Source organism: Hyla sarda, unplaced genomic scaffold, assembly GCF_029499605.1.
Source record: "Hyla sarda isolate aHylSar1 unplaced genomic scaffold, aHylSar1.hap1 scaffold_451, whole genome shotgun sequence".
NCBI classification, from domain to species: domain Eukaryota; kingdom Metazoa; phylum Chordata; class Amphibia; order Anura; family Hylidae; genus Hyla; species Hyla sarda.
Genome location: NW_026610464.1, coordinates 50708 through 77213, shown reverse-complemented (window position 1 = coordinate 77213; position 26506 = coordinate 50708). Strand labels below are relative to the sequence as shown.

The 26506-nt window shown below is 45.4% G+C and overlaps 6 non-coding genes and 2 pseudogenes across 6 annotated transcripts; all 8 read left to right on the top strand.

Annotated features, from left to right (window-relative positions):
* The first annotated feature begins 1398 nt into the window (after positions 1-1398).
* LOC130335504 (U2 spliceosomal RNA) lies at positions 1399-1589 on the top strand. The gene has a single exon (XR_008877130.1). It is a non-coding gene; the product is annotated as a U2 spliceosomal RNA (small nuclear RNA).
* Positions 1590-3696: 2107 nt separating this feature from the next.
* LOC130335525 (U2 spliceosomal RNA) lies at positions 3697-3914 on the top strand (annotated as a pseudogene).
* Positions 3915-9304: 5390 nt separating this feature from the next.
* On the top strand, positions 9305-9490 carry LOC130335505 (U2 spliceosomal RNA). Its single transcript, XR_008877131.1, has one exon. It is a non-coding gene; the product is annotated as a U2 spliceosomal RNA (small nuclear RNA).
* A 2095-nt stretch (positions 9491-11585) lies between these two features.
* LOC130335541 (U2 spliceosomal RNA) lies at positions 11586-11776 on the top strand. Its single transcript, XR_008877153.1, has one exon. It is a non-coding gene; the product is annotated as a U2 spliceosomal RNA (small nuclear RNA).
* Positions 11777-13861: 2085 nt separating this feature from the next.
* LOC130335540 (U2 spliceosomal RNA) lies at positions 13862-14052 on the top strand. Its single transcript, XR_008877152.1, has one exon. It is a non-coding gene; the product is annotated as a U2 spliceosomal RNA (small nuclear RNA).
* Positions 14053-16129: 2077 nt separating this feature from the next.
* LOC130335538 (U2 spliceosomal RNA) lies at positions 16130-16320 on the top strand. Its single transcript, XR_008877151.1, has one exon. It is a non-coding gene; the product is annotated as a U2 spliceosomal RNA (small nuclear RNA).
* Positions 16321-18408: 2088 nt separating this feature from the next.
* Positions 18409-18599, top strand: LOC130335537 (U2 spliceosomal RNA). Its single transcript, XR_008877150.1, has one exon. It is a non-coding gene; the product is annotated as a U2 spliceosomal RNA (small nuclear RNA).
* A 6984-nt stretch (positions 18600-25583) lies between these two features.
* Positions 25584-25764, top strand: LOC130335518 (U2 spliceosomal RNA; annotated as a pseudogene).
* Positions 25765-26506: the final 742 nt, after the last annotated feature.

Sequence of the window (26506 nt, the reverse complement as noted above, 5' to 3'; positions counted from 1 at the left end):
CCTTGCTAAATTCTGTGCACAGACTTTGAGATCTATGCTTTAGACTGTATCTAAACCTGCTCCAACATGGACTGACATTCTGGCCTACTTTCAGCCGATGCGACTTGTCTGTCGCTGAACAGTCGCTTTTTATGTATTCAGCACCTATGTATAATGTTGTAAAAATGCTCTAGAAGCTAAAGTCGCAGAAATGTCACACATATTTGGCCTGCAACTTTCTGTGCGACAAATTCAGACAGGAAAAATCAGTATAAATCCTTAGAAAATTATCCCCCAGTGTCTCCATCTGCTGGCGGTATTGAATAAGCATTGCTGCACTGATGGGGTATGCATTAGACGAAAAAAAAGAAGAAAAAGAAGAATAATACGCCCAGAAAAGAGGCGAAAAGGAGAAAAACGTAAAAAAACGTGAAAAAAAAGTAAGAGGAAGAGAAGGGAAAAAAAGGTGGAAATGGGTTTAAAAGTGATTTCGGCGGAGAAATATATATATATATATATATATATATATATATATATATATATATATGCGCACACACACACATAGATATAAACGTATTCTCCGTTGAGATATTGCAGCCGCTGCTGTGTCCAGGCCCAGGAGCCTTAGCACTGTGCTGTGATGTCACTCAATACCACTGACATCACTAGGTGTAAACAACATCTCTCCTTTGCTGTGTATGTGACTATGGAGCTGTTTGGTGATGTCGTCTATTACGGCCTTCATAGAAGCAACAGGAGATTGTTGCATCCATCTTGAACCCTCAGAACTACAGTGCTATGATGTCACTCACTTCCACAGGCCTTGCAGAGTGTAAACAACAACAACCCAGCTTTGTTGTGTATGTAACCATAGGGATTTGTGATGTCACCTAGAACCTTCACAGCAGCGACAGCTTTATGAGGAGCATCAGCACTGCTCTGCCTGAGCAGAACCATCACCGCCATAGGTTGTCAAATAACCCGGATTTAACCCACACAGGTAAGTCCAATGGGGTGCAGGCATGTCCTCTATGCTTACAGCTTCCCGTGGGTGTTGGTTTGATACCGTTTGGGGACAGCCAAGGAGGCATCTGCAGGCAACAAAGGTAGGTGTGTGCTTGTGTGTGTGTTTCCTATGCAGATCCTAAGCCCAGTGTCACATGCAAGTAGGAGGAGTAAGAAGGGTTCCTGGCAAATCCGGGTTATGGATTGCATTTAAAAAGGCCCCGTGGGAGTGCAATGGGCCCCTGTCTTGCTGCTTAGCAATAATGGTATGGGTTTAGGTTCTGCTGTGTGTACTGGTGGTTGACTGCCCCCCAGCCCAGAGTGTGCATGGAAAATTGTCTGGCAGCCTCCCTGACAGCAAGCAGTGATAGTGCCCATGAAGGGGACCTTGTTGGGCCCGCCCCTTTCACGGTTATCGCTTCTCGGCCTTTTGGCTAAGATCAAGTGTAGTATCTGTTCTTATCAGTTTAATATCGGATACGTCCCCTATCTGGGGACCATATATTAAATGGATTTTTGAGAACGGGGGCCGATTTCGAAGCTTGCTTCCGTCGCCCTATGCATTGACCCGATATGGCAGTATCTTCGGGTACAGTGCACCACCCCCTTACAGGGTTAAAAAGAAAGATTCCTACTTTCATTGCTACCTGCTTGCTGGCTAGCCAGCTAGCCAGCCCTGTGGGCCTTGCTGCTGCTGCAGCCAAAAAACAAAAGGTGGTGCTGCTGCTGCTTCTGCTGCTTCTGCTTCTGCTTGTGTCTGGCCCCTGTTGGAGCGTCCAGGCACAGGACTTCTGCTGCTGCTGACTAAATGGCCTCCTTAATTGGATCATTTGAGTAGCCAGCACACCTGTGCAGGTAGGGCATGACATGATAGGCAGCTGCCTTGATAGCGGGTGGGTGCTGAATGTTCCTAATTGACAAAATAAGATTAATGCTTATGAAGAAATATAAAATCTCATCCCTTCCCCAATATCGCGCCACACCCCTACCCCTTAATTCCCTGGTTGAACGTGATGGACATATGTCTTTTTTCGACCGTACTAACTATGTAACTATGTAACATAACATGGGGGGGGGGGGGGGGGGTCTCCTGGCTGTTCACACAGGTGTGTCATTGCTGTACATTGACCATGCATTGCTTCTGTGGTATTGCAAAGGCAAAGACAAATGCTTCCAGCCATCCATTGCACTAATGGATTGGTCATCAGCTGGCTGTCTATGTCCCGCATCAATATAGACCAAAGTACAGAGGGTTAGGCTATGCTATTGTGCACCTACCTGATGCATCAGAAGGTGCGAGGCCCTTGCTAAATTCTGTGCACAGACTTTGAGATCTATGCTTTAGACTGTATCTAAACCTGCTCCAACATGGACTGACATTCTGGCCTACTTTCAGCCGATGCGACTTGTCTGTCGCTGAACAGTCGCTTTTTATGTATTCAGCACCTATGTATAATGTTGTAAAAATGCTCTAGAAGCTAAAGTCGCAGAAATGTCACACATATTTGGCCTGCAACTTTCTGTGCGACAAATTCAGACAGGAAAAATCAGTATAAATCCTTAGAAAATTATCCCCCAGTGTCTCCATCTGCTGGCGGTATTGAATAAGCATTGCTGCACTGATGGGGTATGCATTAGACGAAAAAAAAGAAGAAAAAGAAGAATAATACGCCCAGAAAAGAGGCGAAAAGGAGAAAAACGTAAAAAAACGTGAAAAAAAAGTAAGAGAAAGAGAAGGGAAAAAAAGGTGGAAATGGGTTTAAAAGTGATTTCGGCAGAGAAATATATATATATATATATATATATATATATATATATATATATATATATATATATATATGCGCACACACACACATAGATATAAACGTATTCTCCGTTGAGATATTGCAGCCGCTGCTGTGTCCAGGCCCAGGAGCCTTAGCACTGTGCTGTGATGTCACTCAATACCACTGACATCACTAGGTGTAAACAACATCTCTCCTTTGCTGTGTATGTGACTATGGAGCTGTTTGGTGATGTCGTCTATTACGGCCTTCATAGAAGCAACAGGAGATTGTTGCATCCATCTTGAACCCTCAGAACTACAGTGCTATGATGTCACTCACTTCCACAGGCCTTGCAGAGTGTAAACAACAACAACCCAGCTTTGTTGTGTATGTAACCATAGGGATTTGTGATGTCACCTAGAACCTTCACAGCAGCGACAGCTTTATGAGGAGCATCAGCACTGCTCTGCCTGAGCAGAACCATCACCGCCATAGGTTGTCAAATAACCCGGATTTAACCCACACAGGTAAGTCCAATGGGGTGCAGGCATGTCCTCTATGCTTACAGCTTCCCGTGGGTGTTGGTTTGATACCGTTTGGGGACAGCCAAGGAGGCATCTGCAGGCAACAAAGGTAGGTGTGTGCTTGTGTGTGTGTTTCCTATGCAGATCCTAAGCCCAGTGTCACATGCAAGTAGGAGGAGTAAGAAGGGTTCCTGGCAAATCCGGGTTATGGATTGCATTTAAAAAGGCCCCGTGGGAGTGCAATGGGCCCCTGTCTTGCTGCTTAGCAATAATGGTATGGGTTTAGGTTCTGCTGTGTGTACTGGTGGTTGACTGCCCCCCAGCCCAGAGTGTGCATGGAAAATTGTCTGGCAGCCTCCCTGACAGCAAGCAGTGATAGTGCCCATGAAGGGGACCTTGTTGGGCCCGCCCCTTTCACGGTTATCGCTTCTCGGCCTTTTGGCTAAGATCAAGTGTAGTATCTGCATTTGGTCTGGTCGGAAGGTGTCTGTGGTACCCCGCTTCTCGGCCTTGGGGGATTGTCTCTCCTTACGGAGGGACTTCACCCCCTTGCTGCTATTGGGGAGCGGGCTTAGTCCACGGACAACGGGTTGCGATCCCCCTGTCTCTGGGACCTTGTGTCTCAGAAGGCATTTTCGGTACGTTGAGCGTTACCTGTAGCTTCGGAAGCACCTAGGGTACCCCCGACCTCTGCCTTGGGTAAGGGTTCCGCTTTTATAGCGGGATTCCGAGCCCCTGCTGCTATTGGGGAAGGGGCTTAGTCCCTGGGTGTGGAAGATGCCGTTCTCCTGGGCTTTCCCCTCTGGGGAAATGTCGATGCGAAATACCATCCGCATAGAGGTGTCGGAGAGCCATCGTCAGTTGAAGAACCTCCGCTTCATTGCGGAGGTGATTCTTCTTGACTACTTCCGCCTCAATAGGGAGGACATCCTGTGTCTAAATGACCAGGAAAGCCGTGGCCTGTATACCGTCACCTTCACGGCCACGGCGTGTTGCGATAACATCTATGCAACCTTGTCTGGTGCGGACCAGAGGGACGATCGACTCGACGGTCTTTCGTTCCAGTTCCTCTATGGTGAGGAACATATACCGTTGGTGGTGGCTATGCACAGCCCTCATGTGACCACGGAGGATATAGCCACTTTTCTTCGGCGATACTGCGAAGAGGTGCGATTCGCAAACAAAATCTTGAACTCCGTGCGGTTCTGGAACGGCAAGAGGAAGTTCTGGGTCAAGCTCCGTAAGGATCCCGATGGTATTGGGGGTCTTTGCCATCCGCCCCCAAATTTTGCCATCGGGAGAGTTCGGGGCTTCCTGTTCTATCCTCAAATGCCTATGTATTGCCGAAATTGCTTGAGGTTTGGCCACACCCAGGAGACCTGCGGCGCGGAGCGTGTGATTCGCTGCAATAGGTGTGGCCAAGAAGGTCACATAGCCTCAAGATGTAGCCATACGATAAGGTGCAACCTCTGCGGAGAGGAAAATCACGATTTTAATTCCTGTCCCCATAAAGCAAAAACTACGATGGGTGGGTCAAGGCTGGGCCCACCCAAAGAGGGGACAGGACAAAAGACGTCCTTTTTTTAAGATGCCCAAACCCCAGATGGCAGGTACTGATGGGTCCAGGCCCAAGACCTCTGGTGCTCCATCGGGGGGCCCACCGGTGGTAGTGCTAGGGGGAGGCCATGGGGATTCCACGAAGCCCGGGCGGGTGATCGAGTTTACTGCCCGGGAAATTGAAAGACGTCGATCGACTTCCTACCTGGCTCAAGAGCCCGCCGAAACTTCTGAAGGGGGCTCACCTGTGGCGGGTGGCAGCCGACGGGCCTCGGTGGGGGCAAAAGTGGACCCAAAATTGCAGCATAAGCCAGGTACTGGCTTGGCCCAGGGTCGCCCTGCTCCGGACGAAGAGGCCCCGGTGAAAGCCCGCCGGAAGGGGAGCCAGGTGGCCAGGTCTGTGCCCGGTCCTGTTACTCCGCCTATACAGGACAGGGCCAAGAAGACAAGTGGCGCCAAACCAGGGTTTGCTGCCCCGCCAGCAGTGGACCCGGTGGGTAAAACTGGCCATCGTCGATCGATGGGGAAGTTGGAGCAACAGTCCTCAGCAACGCTTGCTGGGGAACAAGCGATGAAAACTTCCCAAGGTAGCGGCAAAGGTTCCGGAAAAGAGGCCTCACAGGCCCCTGTGCAGCAGTTCCAGTCGTCAAATGATGAAAGAAGACGCAGATCCATCAGCCGGGGGCCAGAGATTACATCGAGTGAGAGCAACACAGAGGATATGGACAGCAGTGTGACATTTAAAAGACAAAGAGAAGAAGAAGAGGAAGACATTCAAAGGAAAGCGGCGTGCCGTAGTTCGGACGAGAGCGAGCTCAGGGTCGGGGCATCATCGATCTCAAGCTCCGACCCTCAGAACATCAAGGAGCTGATGACCCCGCAGGCGGGGGATGACGGTACGCAGCTTATTATTGACTTTGATTCTCCAAGCACGGACTCTCCATAAACTATGCCTATCCCTGTAAAAATTGCCTCACTCAATGTGAGGTCCTTAAAGAGCCCTGATCGCAGGGCTGCTTTATTTTCTTATCTAGAGACATGTGACTTTGACCTTTGCCTGCTACAAGAATGTGGAATCCCTAGTAAAATGGACTATAAAGACTTAAAAGAAGACTGGAAGCTGGGCCCATCCATATGGTCCGGTGCAAATGACTGTCGTTCTGTGGGTGTTGGGCTGCTCTGCCGAGGCCAGTCCTTTTCTATTCATACAGTAACTGAGATTGTGCCTGGCAGAGCTCTTTTAATTCATCTATATTTTAATGGACTTTTAATTCGTGTTTTAAATGTGTATGCCCCTCCTGATAAACAGGAGCGGGCAGAACTATTTGAAATTTTACCACTGTTTTGTGTTGGGTCTTCCCCCCTGCTGGTGGGAGGTGATTTTAACTGCATACGTGATGGGGAACACCGGCAGGGTGGGGATATTAATCGTAAAGACCGCACTTCTTACCTGCTTAAAAATTTTATTGATGATTTTAATTTGAAAGATTGCTGGAAGGATCTCTTGCCGGAGGACCCAGGCGCCACATGGTCCAATGGAAGAGTGAGCTCCAGAATCGATTTTATTTTTTCCTCTAGAGCTTTTAAACCCCTGAAATGCACGCTCGAGCAGAATATCTTCTCTGATCATAAGCTCCTCTTGGTGGGCCTGGAGCTAGAGGGGGAGCAAAAAGCAAAAAGGGGCCTCTGGAGATTAAACACCACACTCCTAGAGGACCCTGAGATAAAAGAGGAGTTTGTGCGGACCTACCAATGCTGGCAATCACAAAGAAAACCCCACGAGCCTATGCTGCACTGGTGGGAGGGCACCAAATCTAAAATCAGATTTTTTTTTATCAAAGCAGGTAAGAAGAAGGCAAAAATGGAAAAACAGTGGTTTTATGTTCTTAACATGCGTTTAAATGTACTTTTTAAATTGAAAGAAGCTGGTATGGATGTAGAAAATGATATTTTAAACCTTAAAACTGAAATAAAACATGCCATAGAAAAGAAAGGGAAACAAATCATTTTTAACTCACATGTGCAGCACCTGGAGGAGGGCGAGAAATGTTCCCGTTTCTTTTTTAAAAAAGTGATGAATAGGAGGGATATCATCCAAAACCTTGAGGGTGAATCCACTCCAAAAGGCATGTTAGATGCAGTTTTTAACTTCTACCAGCTTCTTTTTAATAAGAAAGATCTTAATCCATCCTTTTTAGAACATGTTCTTAATTCCCTTGATTTTAAGCTAGATGTTTTAGACCAGGAGGTTTTATCCCGTGATCTTAACTTAGATGAACTTTTATTTGTTTTTAAAAGTTTTTCTAGTGGGAAGGCCCCTGGGGAAGATGGTTTACCCATCGAATTTTATTTAGCTTTTTGGGATATTTTAAAGGATGATATGGTTTTATTGTATAAAGAAACTTTTATTGTTAATGAACTTCCCCCTTCCTGGAGGAGGGGGATTGTATCATTACTTTTTAAAAAGGGTGAAAAGGATATGCTAAAAAATTGGCGCCCCATCACACTTTTAAATGTTGATTATAAAGTTTTAGCCAAGTTATTAGCTGTCCGTTTTAAACCTTTTATTCATAAATTAATTCACCCAAATCAGGTTTGTGGGGTACCTGGAAGGTCTATAGCTGAATCCCTAAATATTTTAAGAGATGTTTTATGGTATTTTAAGGATAGAAATCAAACTGTAGCAATTTTATCCTTAGACTTTGAAAAAGCCTTTGATAGGGTCTCCCATGAATACCTGTTTTTAGTTCTTAAAAAGATGGCAGTGCCTGAAACGATTTTAAGCCGAATCATGCTTTTATACCGATCCTGTTTTAGTCAAGTCTCTGTTAATGGCTTTTTAACCAGCGGTGTTCCTCTTTTATCAGGTGTCAAACAGGGCTGCCCCCTGTCCCCACTCCTTTTTATTTGCGCAATCGAACCACTGATGGCCCTCCTCAGAAAAGACCGGGTAGTAAGAGGCGTACCGATACCTGGTGGAGGAGGGACCCATCTAAAGGTGTTGGGGTACATGGATGATGTCACCATACTGTGCCCGGACTCTCCATCCATGAGGGGGGCATTGAGGAACACCAGCTATTTCTGCGAGGTCTCTGGTTTTAAGCTAAACACAGATAAATGTGACTGTTTTTATATTGGCTCCTGGGATTCATCCATCACCCCAGGAGTCACAATGCAACAGGATCAAATTAAAGTTTTAGGTATTGTTTTTAACCAGGTCAATGATGGGAGCCCTAACTGGGATTCAGCTATAGCTAAGATGGAGAAGAAGATTTTAATGTGGAATCTTAGAAACCTTACCATGGAGGGGAAGATTTTAATAATAAAGATGGTTTTACTCCCTATTATGCTATACATTGCCATGGTATTTCCTCCATCTATTTTATACATTAAAAAAGTAACTAGAATTGTTTTTACTTTTTTATGGGGTTCAAAAATGGAGAAATTAAAGCGTGATTTTATGTACAAAAGTAAAGATAATGGCGGGAAAGATGTTCCTAACCTTTTTACTTTCTTTTACATAAAGTATTTCTGTTTCTGTTTTAAAATTATTAAATCCGATGGCATTTTTAGCTGCTTTTTAAGGTACGCTGCGGGCATGGTTTTTAAAAGATGGTTGCGCATCCCTCTGAACGCTCCGGTGCTTCTGTGTCCCCCAAAACATTATGTGGTGTTGGAAAAGACAGTCAGGCTCCTAGGTCTCCAAGATTTGGAGCCTGACATACTGGGGGACCAGAGAAAGGTATCAAAGGTCCTCAGGCGGAGTGAGGTTACCCTGGCAGTGTCCAATTTCACACAGGCAAGATCCAAAAAGGTATGGCGGAACGTGTACGGGAAGTTTCTGGCGAATGTACACAGGGATCTTGCCTGGGCAATCGTCCACCAGTGCCTCCCTACTCGTGAGTTTCAGCACAGGCGAGGACTGGTGGCGAGAGCCAAGTGCCCGAGAGATGGCTGCGGAGTGGACGAAACGGTGCTGCACATATTTTGGAACTGCCCTTTTGCACGGGAGCTTTGGAGGAAGGTAGGCCCACTTTTGAAGTGGGCCTGCGGCCTAAAAGATTTTAATCACGAATGTGTCTTTTACGGTCTTTTTAACTGCCCCAATTTTAAACAGCAGATGATCTGCTGGATGATTATTAATTGTTTTAAAAATGCCATCTGGAAAGTTAGGAACATCTTACTTTTTAAACATGATTTTATTGATGTTAAAAACTGTATAAAGCTGGCCCTGAGTGAGATGTACATCTATTACCTAAGAGACAAGAAACAGTTGGGGGCCAGCGAGGCAGCATCCATGTGGTGTCTGCCTCTATGGAACGAAATAACAGTATAATCAGTTTTTATGACATTTGTATAATGTTTTATCCTGCCATTTTTATTTTTTCTCCTTTTATTACTGGTTTTATTATTTGTATTTTAAAACTTTTGTGAACCTTTTATTATTTTGCATTTTAAATTTTGTATGGTTTCTTATTTATTCAATAAAATTTTGTTGAAACCTTATCTGTTCTTATCAGTTTAATATCTGATACGTCCCCTATCTGGGGACCATATATTAAATGGATTTTTGAGAACGGGGGCCGATTTCGAAGCTTGCTTCCGTCGCCCTATGCATTGACCCGATATGGCAGTATCTTCGGGTACAGTGCACCACCCCCTTACAGGGTTAAAAAGAAAGATTCCTACTTTCATTGCTACCTGCTTGCTGGCTAGCCAGCTAGCCAGCCCTGTGGGCCTTGCTGCTGCTGCAGCCAAAAAACAAAAGGTGGTGCTGCTGCTGCTTCTGCTGCTTCTGCTTGTGTCTGGCCCCTGTTGGAGCGTCCAGGCACAGGACTTCTGCTGCTGCTGACTAAATGGCCTCCTTAATTGGATCATTTGAGTAGCCAGCACACCTGTGCAGGTAGGGCATGACATGATAGGCAGCTGCCTTGATAGCGGGTGGGTGCTGAATGTTCCTAATTGACAAAATAAGATTAATGCTTATGAAGAAATATAAAATCTCATCCCTTCCCCAATATCGCGCCACACCCCTACCCCTTAATTCCCTGGTTGAACGTGATGGACATATGTCTTTTTTCGACCGTACTAACTATGTAACTATGTAACATAACATGGGGGGGGGGGGGGGGGTCTCCTGGCTGTTCACACAGGTGTGTCATTGCTGTACATTGACCATGCATTGCTTCTGTGGTATTGCAAAGGCAAAGACAAATGCTTCCAGCCATCCATTGCACTAATGGATTGGTCATCAGCTGGCTGTCTATGTCCCGCATCAATATAGACCAAAGTACAGAGGGTTAGGCTATGCTATTGTGCACCTACCTGATGCATCAGAAGGTGCGAGGCCCTTGCTAAATTCTGTGCACAGACTTTGAGATCTATGCTTTAGACTGTATCTAAACCTGCTCCAACATGGACTGACATTCTGGCCTACTTTCAGCCGATGCGACTTGTCTGTCGCTGAACAGTCGCTTTTTATGTATTCAGCACCTATGTATAATGTTGTAAAAATGCTCTAGAAGCTAAAGTCGCAGAAATGTCACACATATTTGGCCTGCAACTTTCTGTGCGACAAATTCAGACAGGAAAAATCAGTATAAATCCTTAGAAAATTATCCCCCAGTGTCTCCATCTGCTGGCGGTATTGAATAAGCATTGCTGCACTGATGGGGTATGCATTAGACGAAAAAAAAGAAGAAAAAGAAGAATAATACGCCCAGAAAAGAGGCGAAAAGGAGAAAAACGTAAAAAAACGTGAAAAAAAAGTAAGAGGAAGAGAAGGGAAAAAAAGGTGGAAATGGGTTTAAAAGTGATTTCGGCGGAGAATATATATATATATATATATATATATATATATATATATATATATATATATATACGCGCACACACACACATAGATATAAACGTATTCTCCGTTGAGATATTGCAGCCGCTGCTGTGTCCAGGCCCAGGAGCCTTAGCACTGTGCTGTGATGTCACTCAATACCACTGACATCACTAGGTGTAAACAACATCTCTCCTTTGCTGTGTATGTGACTATGGAGCTGTTTGGTGATGTCGTCTATTATGGCCTTCATAGAAGCAACAGGAGATTGTTGCATCCATCTAGAACCCTCAGAACTACAGTGCTATGATGTCACTCACTTCCACAGGCCTTGCAGAGTGTAAACAACAACAACCCAGCTTTGTTGTGTATGTAACCATAGGGATTTGTGATGTCACCTAGAACCTTCACAGCAGCGACAGCTTTATGAGGAGCATCAGCACTGCTCTGCCTGAGCAGAACCATCACCGCCATAGGTTGTCAAATAACCCGGATTTAACCCACACAGGTAAGTCCAATGGGGTGCAGGCATGTCCTCTATGCTTACAGCTTCCCGTGGGTGTTGGTTTGATACCGTTTGGGGACAGCCAAGGAGGCATCTGCAGGCAACAAAGGTAGGTGTGTGCTTGTGTGTGTGTTTCCTATGCAGATCCTAAGCCCAGTGTCACATGCAAGTAGGAGGAGTAAGAAGGGTTCCTGGCAAATCCGGGTTATGGATTGCATTTAAAAAGGCCCCGTGGGAGTGCAATGGGCCCCTGTCTTGCTGCTTAGCAATAATGGTATGGGTTTAGGTTCTGCTGTGTGTACTGGTGGTTGACTGCCCCCCAGCCCAGAGTGTGCATGGAAAATTGTCTGGCAGCCTCCCTGACAGCAAGCAGTGATAGTGCCCATGAAGGGGACCTTGTTGGGCCCGCCCCTTTCACGGTTATCGCTTCTCGGCCTTTTGGCTAAGATCAAGTGTAGTATCTGTTCTTATCAGTTTAATATCTGATACGTCCCCTATCTGGGGACCATATATTAAATGGATTTTTGAGAACGGGGGCCGATTTCGAAGCTTGCTTCCGTCGCCCTATGCATTGACCCGATATGGCAGTATCTTCGGGTACAGTGCACCACCCCCTTACAGGGTTAAAAAGAAAGATTCCTACTTTCATTGCTACCTGCTTGCTGGCTAGCCAGCTAGCCAGCCCTGTGGGCCTTGCTGCTGCTGCAGCCAAAAAACAAAAGGTGGTGCTGCTGCTGCTTCTGCTGCTTCTGCTTCTGCTTGTGTCTGGCCCCTGTTGGAGCGTCCAGGCACAGGACTTCTGCTGCTGCTGACTAAATGGCCTCCTTAATTGGATCATTTGAGTAGCCAGCACACCTGTGCAGGTAGGGCATGACATGATAGGCAGCTGCCTTGATAGCGGGTGGGTGCTGAATGTTCCTAATTGACAAAATAAGATTAATGCTTATGAAGAAATATAAAATCTCATCCCTTCCCCAATATCGCGCCACACCCCTACCCCTTAATTCCCTGGTTGAACGTGATGGACATATGTCTTTTTTCGACCGTACTAACTATGTAACTATGTAACATAACATGGGGGGGGGGGGGTCTCCTGGCTGTTCACACAGGTGTGTCATTGCTGTACATTGACCATGCATTGCTTCTGTGGTATTGCAAAGGCAAAGACAAATGCTTCCAGCCATCCATTGCACTAATGGATTGGTCATCAGCTGGCTGTCTATGTCCCGCATCAATATAGACCAAAGTACAGAGGGTTAGGCTATGCTATTGTGCACCTACCTGATGCATCAGAAGGTGCGAGGCCCTTGCTAAATTCTGTGCACAGACTTTGAGATCTATGCTTTAGACTGTATCTAAACCTGCTCCAACATGGACTGACATTCTGGCCTACTTTCAGCCGATGCGACTTGTCTGTCGCTGAACAGTCGCTTTTTATGTATTCAGCACCTATGTATAATGTTGTAAAAATGCTCTAGAAGCTAAAGTCGCAGAAATGTCACACATATTTGGCCTGCAACTTTCTGTGCGACAAATTCAGACAGGAAAAATCAGTATAAATCCTTAGAAAATTATCCCCCAGTGTCTCCATCTGCTGGCGGTATTGAATAAGCATTGCTGCACTGATGGGGTATGCATTAGACGAAAAAAAAGAAGAAAAAGAAGAATAATACGCCCAGAAAAGAGGCGAAAAGGAGAAAAACGTAAAAAAACGTGAAAAAAAAGTAAGAGGAAGAGAAGGGAAAAAAAGGTGGAAATGGGTTTAAAAGTGATTTCGGCGGAGAATATATATATATATATATATATATATATATATATATATATACGCGCACACACACACATAGATATAAACGTATTCTCCGTTGAGATATTGCAGCCGCTGCTGTGTCCAGGCCCAGGAGCCTTAGCACTGTGCTGTGATGTCACTCAATACCACTGACATCACTAGGTGTAAACAACATCTCTCCTTTGCTGTGTATGTGACTATGGAGCTGTTTGGTGATGTCGTCTATTACGGCCTTCATAGAAGCAACAGGAGATTGTTGCATCCATCTTGAACCCTCAGAACTACAGTGCTATGATGTCACTCACTTCCACAGGCCTTGCAGAGTGTAAACAACAACAACCCAGCTTTGTTGTGTATGTAACCATAGGGATTTGTGATGTCACCTAGAACCTTCACAGCAGCGACAGCTTTATGAGGAGCATCAGCACTGCTCTGCCTGAGCAGAACCATCACCGCCATAGGTTGTCAAATAACCCGGATTTAACCCACACAGGTAAGTCCAATGGGGTGCAGGCATGTCCTCTATGCTTACAGCTTCCCGTGGGTGTTGGTTTGATACCGTTTGGGGACAGCCAAGGAGGCATCTGCAGGCAACAAAGGTAGGTGTGTGCTTGTGTGTGTGTTTCCTATGCAGATCCTAAGCCCAGTGTCACATGCAAGTAGGAGGAGTAAGAAGGGTTCCTGGCAAATCCGGGTTATGGATTGCATTTAAAAAGGCCCCGTGGGAGTGCAATGGGCCCCTGTCTTGCTGCTTAGCAATAATGGTATGGGTTTAGGTTCTGCTGTGTGTACTGGTGGTTGACTGCCCCCCAGCCCAGAGTGTGCATGGAAAATTGTCTGGCAGCCTCCCTGACAGCAAGCAGTGATAGTGCCCATGAAGGGGACCTTGTTGGGCCCGCCCCTTTCACGGTTATCGCTTCTCGGCCTTTTGGCTAAGATCAAGTGTAGTATCTGTTCTTATCAGTTTAATATCTGATACGTCCCCTATCTGGGGACCATATATTAAATGGATTTTTGAGAACGGGGGCCGATTTCGAAGCTTGCTTCCGTCGCCCTATGCATTGACCCGATATGGCAGTATCTTCGGGTACAGTGCACCACCCCCTTACAGGGTTAAAAAGAAAGATTCCTACTTTCATTGCTACCTGCTTGCTGGCTAGCCAGCTAGCCAGCCCTGTGGGCCTTGCTGCTGCTGCAGAAAAAACAAAAGGTGGTGCTGCTGCTGCTTCTGCTGCTTCTGCTTCTGCTTGTGTCTGGCCCCTGTTGGAGCGTCCAGGCACAGGACTTCTGCTGCTGCTGACTAAATGGCCTCCTTAATTGGATCATTTGAGTAGCCAGCACACCTGTGCAGGTAGGGCATGACATGATAGGCAGCTGCCTTGATAGCGGGTGGGTGCTGAATGTTCCTAATTGACAAAATAAGATTAATGCTTATGAAGAAATATAAAATCTCATCCCTTCCCCAATATCGCGCCACACCCCTACCCCTTAATTCCCTGGTTGAACGTGATGGACATATGTCTTTTTTCGACCGTACTAACTATGTAACTATGTAACATAACATGGGGGGGGGGGGGGGGGGTCTCCTGGCTGTTCACACAGGTGTGTCATTGCTGTACATTGACCATGCATTGCTTCTGTGGTATTGCAAAGGCAAAGACAAATGCTTCCAGCCATCCATTGCACTAATGGATTGGTCATCAGCTGGCTGTCTATGTCCCGCATCAATATAGACCAAAGTACAGAGGGTTAGGCTATGCTATTGTGCACCTACCTGATGCATCAGAAGGTGCGAGGCCCTTGCTAAATTCTGTGCACAGACTTTGAGATCTATGCTTTAGACTGTATCTAAACCTGCTCCAACATGGACTGACATTCTGGCCTACTTTCAGCCGATGCGACTTGTCTGTCGCTGAACAGTCGCTTTTTATGTATTCAGCACCTATGTATAATGTTGTAAAAATGCTCTAGAAGCTAAAGTCGCAGAAATGTCACACATATTTGGCCTGCAACTTTCTGTGCGACAAATTCAGACAGGAAAAATCAGTATAAATCCTTAGAAAATTATCCCCCAGTGTCTCCATCTGCTGGCGGTATTGAATAAGCATTGCTGCACTGATGGGGTATGCATTAGACGAAAAAAAAGAAGAAAAAGAAGAATAATACGCCCAGAAAAGAGGCGAAAAGGAGAAAAACGTAAAAAAACGTGAAAAAAAAGTAAGAGGAAGAGAAGGGAAAAAAAGGTGGAAATGGGTTTAAAAGTGATTTCGGCGGAGAAATATATATATATATATATATATATATATATGCGCACACACACACATAGATATAAACGTATTCTCCGTTGAGATATTGCAGCCGCTGCTGTGTCCAGGCCCAGGAGCCTTAGCACTGTGCTGTGATGTCACTCAATACCACTGACATCACTAGGTGTAAACAACATCTCTCCTTTGCTGTGTATGTGACTATGGAGCTGTTTGGTGATGTCGTCTATTACGGCCTTCATAGAAGCAACAGGAGATTGTTGCATCCATCTTGAACCCTCAGAACTACAGTGCTATGATGTCACTCACTTCCACAGGCCTTGCAGAGTGTAAACAACAACAACCCAGCTTTGTTGTGTATGTAACCAAAGGGATTTGTGATGTCACCTAGAACCTTCACAGCAGCGACAGCTTTATGAGGAGCATCAGCACTGCTCTGCCTGAGCAGAACCATCACCGCCATAGGTTGTCAAATAACCCGGATTTAACCCACACAGGTAAGTCCAATGGGGTGCAGGCATGTCCTCTATGCTTACAGCTTCCCGTGGGTGTTGGTTTGATACCGTTTGGGGACAGCCAAGGAGGCATCTGCAGGCAACAAAGGTAGGTGTGTGCTTGTGTGTGTGTTTCCTATGCAGATCCTAAGCCCAGTGTCACATGCAAGTAGGAGGAGTAAGAAGGGTTCCTGGCAAATCCGGGTTATGGATTGCATTTAAAAAGGCCCCGTGGGAGTGCAATGGGCCCCTGTCTTGCTGCTTAGCAATAATGGTATGGGTTTAGGTTCTGCTGTGTGTACTGGTGGTTGACTGCCCCCCAGCCCAGAGTGTGCATGGAAAATTGTCTGGCAGCCTCCCTGACAGCAAGCAGTGATAGTGCCCATGAAGGGGACCTTGTTGGGCCCGCCCCTTTCACGGTTATCGCTTCTCGGCCTTTTGGCTAAGATCAAGTGTAGTATCTGTTCTTATCAGTTTAATATCTGATACGTCCCCTATCTGGGGACCATATATTAAATGGATTTTTGAGAACGGGGGCCGATTTCGAAGCTTGCTTCCGTCGCCCTATGCATTGACCCGATATGGCAGTATCTTCGGGTACAGTGCACCACCCCCTTACAGGGTTAAAAAGAAAGATTCCTACTTTCATTGCTACCTGCTTGCTGGCTAGCCAGCTAGCCAGCCCTGTGGGCCTTGCTGCTGCTGCAGCCAAAAAACAAAAGGTGGTGCTGCTGCTGCTTCTGCTGCTTCTGCTTCTGCTTGTGTCTGGCCCCTGTTGGAGCGTCCAGGCACAGGACTTCTGCTGCTGCTGACTAAATGGCCTCCTTAATTGGATCATTTGAGTAGCCAGCACACCTGTGCAGGTAGGGCATGACATGATAGGCAGCTGCCTTGATAGCGGGTGGGTGCTGAATGTTCCTAATTGACAAAATAAGATTAATGCTTATGAAGAAATATAAAATCTCATCCCTTCCCCAATATCGCGCCACACCCCTACCCCTTAATTCCCTGGTTGAACGTGATGGACATATGTCTTTTTTCGACCGTACTAACTATGTAACTATGTAACATAACATGGGGGGGGGGGTCTCCTGGCTGTTCACACAGGTGTGTCATTGCTGTACATTGACCATGCATTGCTTCTGTGGTATTGCAAAGGCAAAGACAAATGCTTCCAGCCATCCATTGCACTAATGGATTGGTCATCAGCTGGCTGTCTATGTCCCGCATCAATATAGACCAAAGTACAGAGGGTTAGGCTATGCTATTGTGCACCTACCTGATGCATCAGAAGGTGCGAGGCCCTTGCTAAATTCTGTGCACAGACTTTGAGATCTATGCTTTAGACTGTATCTAAACCTGCTCCAACATGGACTGACATTCTGGCCTACTTTCAGCCGATGCGACTTGTCTGTCGCTGAACAGTCGCTTTTTATGTATTCAGCACCTATGTATAATGTTGTAAAAATGCTCTAGAAGCTAAAGTCGCAGAAATGTCACACATATTTGGCCTGCAACTTTCTGTGCGACAAATTCAGACAGGAAAAATCAGTATAAATCCTTAGAAAATTATCCCCCAGTGTCTCCATCTGCTGGCGGTATTGAATAAGCATTGCTGCACTGATGGGGTATGCATTAGACGAAAAAAAAGAAGAAAAAGAAGAAGAATACGCCCAGAAAAGAGGCGAAAAGGAGAAAAACGTAAAAAAACGTGAAAAAAAAGTAAGAGGAAGAGAAGGGAAAAAAAGGTGGAAATGGGTTTAAAAGTGATTTCGGCGGAGAAATATATATATATATATATATATATATATATATATATATATATATATGCGCACACACACACATAGATATAAACGTATTCTCCGTTGAGATATTGCAGCCGCTGCTGTGTCCAGGCCCAGGAGCCTTAGCACTGTGCTGTGATGTCACTCAATACCACTGACATCACTAGGTGTAAACAACATCTCTCCTTTGCTGTGTATGTGACTATGGAGCTGTTTGGTGATGTCGTCTATTACGGCCTTCATAGAAGCAACAGGAGATTGTTGCATCCATCTTGAACCCTCAGAACTACAGTGCTATGATGTCACTCACTTCCACAGGCCTTGCAGAGTGTAAACAACAACAACCCAGCTTTGTTGTGTATGTAACCAAAGGGATTTGTGATGTCACCTAGAACCTTCACAGCAGCGACAGCTTTATGAGGAGCATCAGCACTGCTCTGCCTGAGCAGAACCATCACCGCCATAGGTTGTCAAATAACCCGGATTTAACCCACACAGGTAAGTCCAATGGGGTGCAGGCATGTCCTCTATGCTTACAGCTTCCCGTGGGTGTTGGTTTGATACCGTTTGGGGACAGCCAAGGAGGCATCTGCAGGCAACAAAGGTAGGTGTGTGCTTGTGTGTGTGTTTCCTATGCAGATCCTAAGCCCAGTGTCACATGCAAGTAGGAGGAGTAAGAAGGGTTCCTGGCAAATCCGGGTTATGGATTGCATTTAAAAAGGCCCCGTGGGAGTGCAATGGGCCCCTGTCTTGCTGCTTAGCAATAATGGTATGGGTTTAGGTTCTGCTGTGTGTACTGGTGGTTGACTGCCCCCCAGCCCAGAGTGTGCATGGAAAATTGTCTGGCAGCCTCCCTGACAGCAAGCAGTGATAGTGCCCATGAAGGGGACCTTGTTGGGCCCGCCCCTTTCACGGTTATCGCTTCTCGGCCTTTTGGCTAAGATCAAGTGTAGTATCTGTTCTTATCAGTTTAATATCTGATACGTCCCCTATCTGGGGACCATATATTAAATGGATTTTTGAGAACGGGGGCCGATTTCGAAGCTTGCTTCCGTCGCCCTATGCATTGACCCGATATGGCAGTATCTTCGGGTACAGTGCACCACCCCCTTACAGGGTTAAAAAGAAAGATTCCTACTTTCATTGCTACCTGCTTGCTGGCTAGCCAGCTAGCCAGCCCTGTGGGCCTTGCTGCTGCTGCAGCCAAAAAACAAAAGGTGGTGCTGCTGCTGCTTCTGCTGCTTCTGCTTCTGCTTGTGTCTGGCCCCTGTTGGAGCGTCCAGGCACAGGACTTCTGCTGCTGCTGACTAAATGGCCTCCTTAATTGGATCATTTGAGTAGCCAGCACACCTGTGCAGGTAGGGCATGACATGATAGGCAGCTGCCTTGATAGCGGGTGGGTGCTGAATGTTCCTAATTGACAAAATAAGATTAATGCTTATGAAGAAATATAAAATCTCATCCCTTCCCCAATATCGCGCCACACCCCTACCCCTTAATTCCCTGGTTGAACGTGATGGACATATGTCTTTTTTCGACCGTACTAACTATGTAACTATGTAACATAACATGGGGGGGGGGGGGGGGGGGGGTCTCCTGGCTGTTCACACAGGTGTGTCATTGCTGTACATTGACCATGCATTGCTTCTGTGGTATTGCAAAGGCAAAGACAAATGCTTCCAGCCATCCATTGCACTAATGGATTGGTCATCAGCTGGCTGTCTATGTCCCGCATCAATATAGACCAAAGTACAGAGGGTTAGGCTATGCTATTGTGCACCTACCTGATGCATCAGAAGGTGCGAGGCCCTTGCTAAATTCTGTGCACAGACTTTGAGATCTATGCTTTAGACTGTATCTAAACCTGCTCCAACATGGACTGACATTCTGGCCTACTTTCAGCCGATGCGACTTGTCTGTCGCTGAACAGTCGCTTTTTATGTATTCAGCACCTATGTATAATGTTGTAAAAATGCTCTAGAAGCTAAAGTCGCAGAAATGTCACACATATTTGGCCTGCAACTTTCTGTGCGACAAATTCAGACAGGAAAAATCAGTATAAATCCTTAGAAAATTATCCCCCAGTGTCTCCATCTGCTGGCGGTATTGAATAAGCATTGCTGCACTGATGGGGTATGCATTAGACGAAAAAAAAGAAGAAAAAGAAGAATAATACGCCCAGAAAAGAGGCGAAAAGGAGAAAAACGTAAAAAAACGTGAAAAAAAAGTAAGAGGAAGAGAAGGGAAAAAAAGGTGGAAATGGGTTTAAAAGTGATTTCGGCGGAGAAATATATATATATATATATATATATATATATATATATATATATATATGCGCACACACACACATAGATATAAACGTATTCTCCGTTGAGATATTGCAGCCGCTGCTGTGTCCAGGCCCAGGAGCCTTAGCACTGTGCTGTGATGTCACTCAATACCACTGACATCACTAGGTGTAAACAACATCTCTCCTTTGCTGTGTATGTGACTATGGAGCTGTTTGGTGATGTCGTCTATTACGGCCTTCATAGAAGCAACAGGAGATTGTTGCATCCATCTTGAACCCTCAGAACTACAGTGCTATGATGTCACTCACTTCCACAGGCCTTGCAGAGTGTAAACAACAACAACCCAGCTTTGTTGTGTATGTAACCAAAGGGATTTGTGATGTCACCTAGAACCTTCACAGCAGCGACAGCTTTATGAGGAGCATCAGCACTGCTCTGCCTGAGCAGAACCATCACCGCCATAGGTTGTCAAATAACCCGGATTTAACCCACACAGGTAAGTCCAATGGGGTGCAGGCATGTCCTCTATGCTTACAGCTTCCCGTGGGTGTTGGTTTGATACCGTTTGGGGACAGCCAAGGAGGCATCTGCAGGCAACAAAGGTAGGTGTGTGCTTGTGTGTGTGTTTCCTATGCAGATCCTAAGCCCAGTGTCACATGCAAGTAGGAGGAGTAAGAAGGGTTCCTGGCAAATCCGGGTTATGGATTGCATTTAAAAAGGCCCCGTGGGAGTGCAATGGGCCCCTGTCTTGCTGCTTAGCAATAATGGTATGGGTTTAGGTTCTGCTGTGTGTACTGGTGGTTGACTGCCCCCCAGCCCAGAGTGTGCATGGAAAATTGTCTGGCAGCCTCCCTGACAGCAAGCAGTGATAGTGCCCATGAAGGGGACCTTGTTGGGCCCGCCCCTTTCACGGTTATCGCTTCTCGGCCTTTTGGCTAAGATCGGGGTTTATTGCCTCGGTCGGCGCTGAGGGTGCGAGTGAACTGCGCCGCGACTAGCTGCGTAGGTGATCAAGACTGTGGTACTCGTTACCGACAGATTTGGAAAGATGGCTGGATCCAACATGTCTGCAGTGGAGAAGACCGTACGCATCAAGGTACTAACCACGGATCGTCTAAGAAACAGCATTGAATACATCGGCCATACCATTGTGGAGCGACTGGCAGGATTTTCCTTGAGCGACCTCTTTTGTGTCCAGGAGAACAAGCGCCAAGGTATTTATGACGTGTCCTTCTTATATGATGCTGACTGCCAGAACTTTTATGAGTGCTTAAAACGGAACAGTGGAAGTGAGGTTTTGCGGGATGTGTCCTTTTATCCCCTTTTTGAAATGGGGACAAAGACTTTGTTTATCCACATGTACAATCCGTTTGTTGATGTCTCTATGATTAAGAACTTCTTGAGCATCTATTGTGAGTCTATTGCTGGTGGTACTAAGCAGACAAGCAGCATTGGTGTATTTAATGGCACGTATAAGTTCTTTGTGAAGTTGCGGCTTGATGGAGATTGCATTGGAGGCGTTAAGCACCCTCCGGCGAACTTTACCATTGCTGGTTTCAGAGGTTATCTCTATTACTACGGACAGCCATCTTTCTGTAGAAATTGTCTATTGTTTGGACATGTGAAGGAGGCCTGCCCTGGCAGTAAGAAATGCAGGAACTGTAAGCAACCGGGGCATGAGGCGGGTGCATGTCCACACCCGAGGACCTGTGACCTATGTGGGGAAGCTGGCCATGTGTACAAGAACTGTCCAGTGTTGAAGAGGAGGGAGGAGGAGAGGAGAATGGAAGAGGAAATGGTGGAGAGGAGGAGGGCAGCTGCAGCTGCAGCTGCGGCTGCGGCTGCAGTGGTTCCTGCAAGAGAGAGCGTGATTATTGGAGAGGTGCAGAGTCCTGTGGTGGTAGAGGAGCAAGTGAAGGTGGTGGAGGAGCAAGTGGTGGTGGAGGAGGAGCAAATGGCGGTGCAAGTGGAAGAAGGGGAGATTGAGGATGCTCCCAGTCCCCCGGCTGAGGAGTCGCCGCAAATTGAAGAGTGGTCTTCTTCTGAGGGTGAAGACCGTGAGGAGAGACATAGAGAGAGAGAGGATGACTTTGATCTTTTTCGTCCCCCCAAGAAGACGGCCAGGAAGCTTTCTGGTGGACAGATGGAGTCGACGCTGGTGGCTACGGACAATCGGTATCAACCGCTATCTGAGAGCGACATGGATGCGTGCTCTGCGGGAGAAGCTTCTCCCACACCGCTGAGGAAAGCTACCTAAATAACTTTCTTCTTTTCTGTCAAATTCTTCCTTAGGGTTGTTAAGATGGTGGTATGTCTTTTTTAGTCGGTTCTATAAACGTTAGAGTCTTCAGAAGTAAAGTCAGAAGGTCAGTAATTTTGAAGGACTTGGCAGGGAAAAAAGCGGACATTATTTGTTTGCAGGAATGTGGGCTAAATGATATTCCGGGGAAGGGAGAATGGGCTTATGGTCCTGCTGTTTGGTCGGTGTCTGGGCATAATAGAAATGATGGGGTAGGGGTGCTTTTTAAGAGCTTTAAGTTTGAAGTTTGTAGTTATGTGGTAATAGAGGAGGGGAGGTGTATCATGGTGGAGGTTAAGGTGCAGGGGGTTAAATTTAGGTTGATAAATGTGTATGCGCCGGTAAGGAGGGAGGAGCGGGTGGGGTTGTTGGAGGTAATTAAGAGGTTTCTGCCGGGTAAAATACCTTTGGTGTGGGTGGGGGATTTCAACTGTGAAATTGAGGGGAATGTGGATGTATCTGGGAATATTCTTAAAAGTATAGTGTGTGACTTTAAGTTAAAGGATGTGGCTGAAGCGTGTGGAGTGTGTCCTTTGTTAGATACATATTATTCTGATAGTGGAAGTCATAGTTCCAGACTTGATATGTGTTTTGTGTCTAAGGGTGTGTTATGTAAGAATTATATGCAAGAAAAAGTAGGATATTCGGATCATGAGTATGTGTGTTGTGAGTTAGTATTGGATGCAGATTGTGTGAGTGGGAGGGGTGTATGGAAATTAAATGTTAAATTGTTGGAAGTGGAAGGAGTGTATGATAGATATGTTAATAAGTATAGGGGTTGGTGTAAGAAAAAGAATGATTTTCCTGATATATTGTGTTGGTGGGAATGGGTTAAGGGTCAAACAAAAGTTTTCTTTAAAAGAGAGGGATATAAGCGGAATGCTGGGAGGAAGAAGAAGTATGAATGGTTGAATAAAAGATTGGTGTTTCTCAATAAGTTAAAGAAGTATGGCTGGAGTGTGGGTGAGCAGATTGAGGTTGTGAAGAGTGATCTAAAAAATTGGTTGAATGAGAAAGGTAAAGAGTTGATGTATCAAGCAAAACTTGATAAGTTAGAGAAAGATGAGAAATGTTCGAGATATTTCTTTAAAAAAGTTATTGGGAAGAGAGAGGATATGGTAAGAGTGTATGATGATGATGGCTGTCTGGTTAAAGGTAAAGCTGTGTTGGGTGTGGTTAAAAATTTTTATGAAGAGTTGTATGCGGTAAAAGAATGTGAAGAGGACTTGCAGGATGAAGTGTTGAGAGTGCTTGATAAGAGGGTGGATGGTAGTGAATATGGGACTCTGATGAGAGAGATTGGAGAGGAGGAAGTGAAGAGGACTGTGGATAGTATGTCAAGAAATAAAACGCCTGGAGAGGATGGGTTGCCTGTTGAATTTTATGCTTGGATTTGGGATGTTGTGAAGGATGATTTGGTGGAAGTGTATAGGTATATGTGGAGGAATGAGAGAATGGTGGAAAGTATGAAGAGTGGAGTGGTTGTGTTGATTTATAAGAAAGGTGATGTGAATGATGTGAGGAATTGGAGGCCGATAACTTTGTTGAATGTAGATTATAAGGTGTTTGCTAAAATAATTACAAATAGGATGAGAGATGTGGTTGAGCAGGTGATTGGAGAAGAACAAGTTTGTGGTGTGCCTGGGAGAAGAATAAATGAAAATTTGTGTTTGTTGAGAGATTTGTTATGGGATAGTATGAGTAGGAAACAGGAGGTTAGAGTGATGTCGATAGATTTTGAAAAGGCGTTTGATCGCCTGTCACATAGGTTTTTGTTTAGAGTATTAGTGAGAATGGGATTCCCGGGTGATTTTGTAAATGTTGTAAGGATGCTGTATGATGGAGTATATAGTAAGGTTTTGATAAATGGTTGGATGTCTGAGAAGGTGAAAGTATGTTCTGGTGTAAGGCAGGGTTGTCCGTTGTCCCCTATGGCTTTTATATGTGCTATGGAGCCATTATTAGAGATGTTGCGGCGGGATAAGTGTGTTAGAGGGTTAAAAATTCCAGGGAGTGGTGGGAGAGAAGTCAAAGTTTTGGCCTACATGGATGATGTGTGTATTTTGGGAGAGTCTGTGGCTGTTATGAGAAGGGCAAAGTTACTAGTTGGATTGTTTTGTGGAGCGTCTGGGTTTAAGGTGAATTGGGACAAAAGTGAGTATAAATGTTTTGGTAGTATGCAAGGAAGTGAGGATGTGGGTATGAAGAATATTGAAGGTGGTATTCAGGTTTTAGGTGTTAAAATGGATGAAAGATTGGATGGGAGAGAAAGTTGGGATGATGTGGAGAAGAGAGTGTCCAAAAAATTGAGTCTTTGGAGGTTGAGAGATTTGTCTATGGTTGGGAAAGTGCTGGTTGTGAAAAGTGTAATATTGCCTATTTTATTGTATGTGGCAATAGTGTTTCCGCCAAGTTATATGGTTTTAAGGAAGTTAAAAAGAATTTTGTTTGTGTTTTTTTGGGGTACAAAAGTGGAAAGAGTGAGGAGAGAAGTTGTGATGAAGGATGGTAGTAAGGGTGGAATGGGATTTCCAAATCTAGATGTGTATTTGGGGGTGAATGTGGTGTTTGCGGTTAGAAGGATGATGAGAGGAGAAAAGAATTTTGCATGTATGTTGAGATATTTAGGTGGGCGTGTGTTATGCAAATTAGGTTGGCTGGAGAGAGATTTGAGAGTGCCTTATGCCTTTGTGTGCCCGAGTTGGTATTTGTATGTGGAAAAGTTTTTGGAGAGTTATAGGTTGATTGGTGTGAGAAAGGAGTTGTTTGAAAGTAAGAAGAATGTGTTTGGGTATGTCGCCGCAAGTGAGGTGGAGTGTCCGATTAATATGGTAAGAGGCCAGGATGTGTCTAAGGTGTGGAAGAGTTTAATGACAGATGGAATATCAAATAGACAGAGAGAGATAGGATGGCAGTGTTTGCATGGAGCCCTACCAGTAAGAGAGTTCCAAAGGAATAGAGGTATTGGAAGGAGTGAAATATGTCCGAGGGAAGATTGTAGTGGGGTTGAAAGTGTGATGCATGTGATTTGGAATTGTGACATGGCTCAGAATGTATGGAGAGGGATAGGTCTGTTGTGTAAGGAGTTGACTGGGATTAATAGGTTGTCATATGAGGTTGTGATGTTTGGTCTTAGTATGATTGGAAGAAAGAATGAAAGGGTGTTGTTTGTGTTGTTGGCGATTGTGAAGGAAGTCTTGTGGGATGTTAGAAATTTATATGTGTTTAAAAGAAAAGATGTGACTGTGGAAGGAAGTTTAAGAATGATTCTGGATAGGTTGTACACCGTTTATTTACGTGATAAAAAGAAATTAGGTGAAATAGATGCAGAGGGGATATGGAAATTTTTGAAGTGGAGACATGTTGTAAGGGTGTAATGGTGATGGTATTTGAATTTGTTTTGAATTTGCTTTGAACAAATAAAGAATGACCTAATGATGAGTTAGACTTCACCATGAGTCAAAAATGACGCGTTATCTAAGTGGTGTTTAGTCTAAACCTGAAGGTTTATAAAAAAAAAAAAAAAAAAATCTGTTCTTATCAGTTTAATATCTGATACGTCCCCTATCTGGGGACCATATATTAAATGGATTTTTGAGAACGGGGGCCGATTTCGAAGCTTGCTTCCGTCGCCCTATGCATTGACCCGATATGGCAGTATCTTCGGGTACAGTGCACCACCCCCTTACAGGGTTAAAAAGAAAGATTCCTACTTTCATTGCTACCTGCTTGCTGGCTAGCCAGCTAGCCAGCCCTGTGGGCCTTGCTGCTGCTGCAGCCAAAAAACAAAAGGTGGTGCTGCTGCTGCTTCTGCTGCTTCTGCTTCTGCTTGTGTCTGGCCCCTGTTGGAGCGTCCAGGCACAGGACTTCTGCTGCTGCTGCTGACTAAATGGCCTCCTTAATTGGATCATTTGAGTAGCCAGCACACCTGTGCAGGTAGGGCATGACATGATAGGCAGCTGCCTTGATAGCGGGTGGGTGCTGAATGTTCCTAATTGACAAAATAAGATTAATGCTTATGAAGAAATATAAAATCTCATCCCTTCCCCAATATCGCGCCACACCCCTACCCCTTAATTCCCTGGTTGAACGTGATGGACATATGTCTTTTTAACATAACATGGGGGGGGGGGGGGGGGGGGGTCTCCCTGGCTGTTCACACAGGTGTGTCATTGCTGTACATTGACCATGCATTGCTTCTGTGGTATCTGCAAAGGCAAAGACAAATGCTTCCAGCCATCCATTGCACTAATGGATTTGGTCATCAGCTGGCTGTCTATGTCCCAGCATCAATATAGACCAAAGTACAGAGGGTTAGGCTATGCTATTGTGCACATACCTGATGCATCAGAAGGTGCGAGGCCCTTGCTAAATTTCTGTGCACAGACTTTGAGATCTATGCTTTAGACTGTATCTAAACCTGCT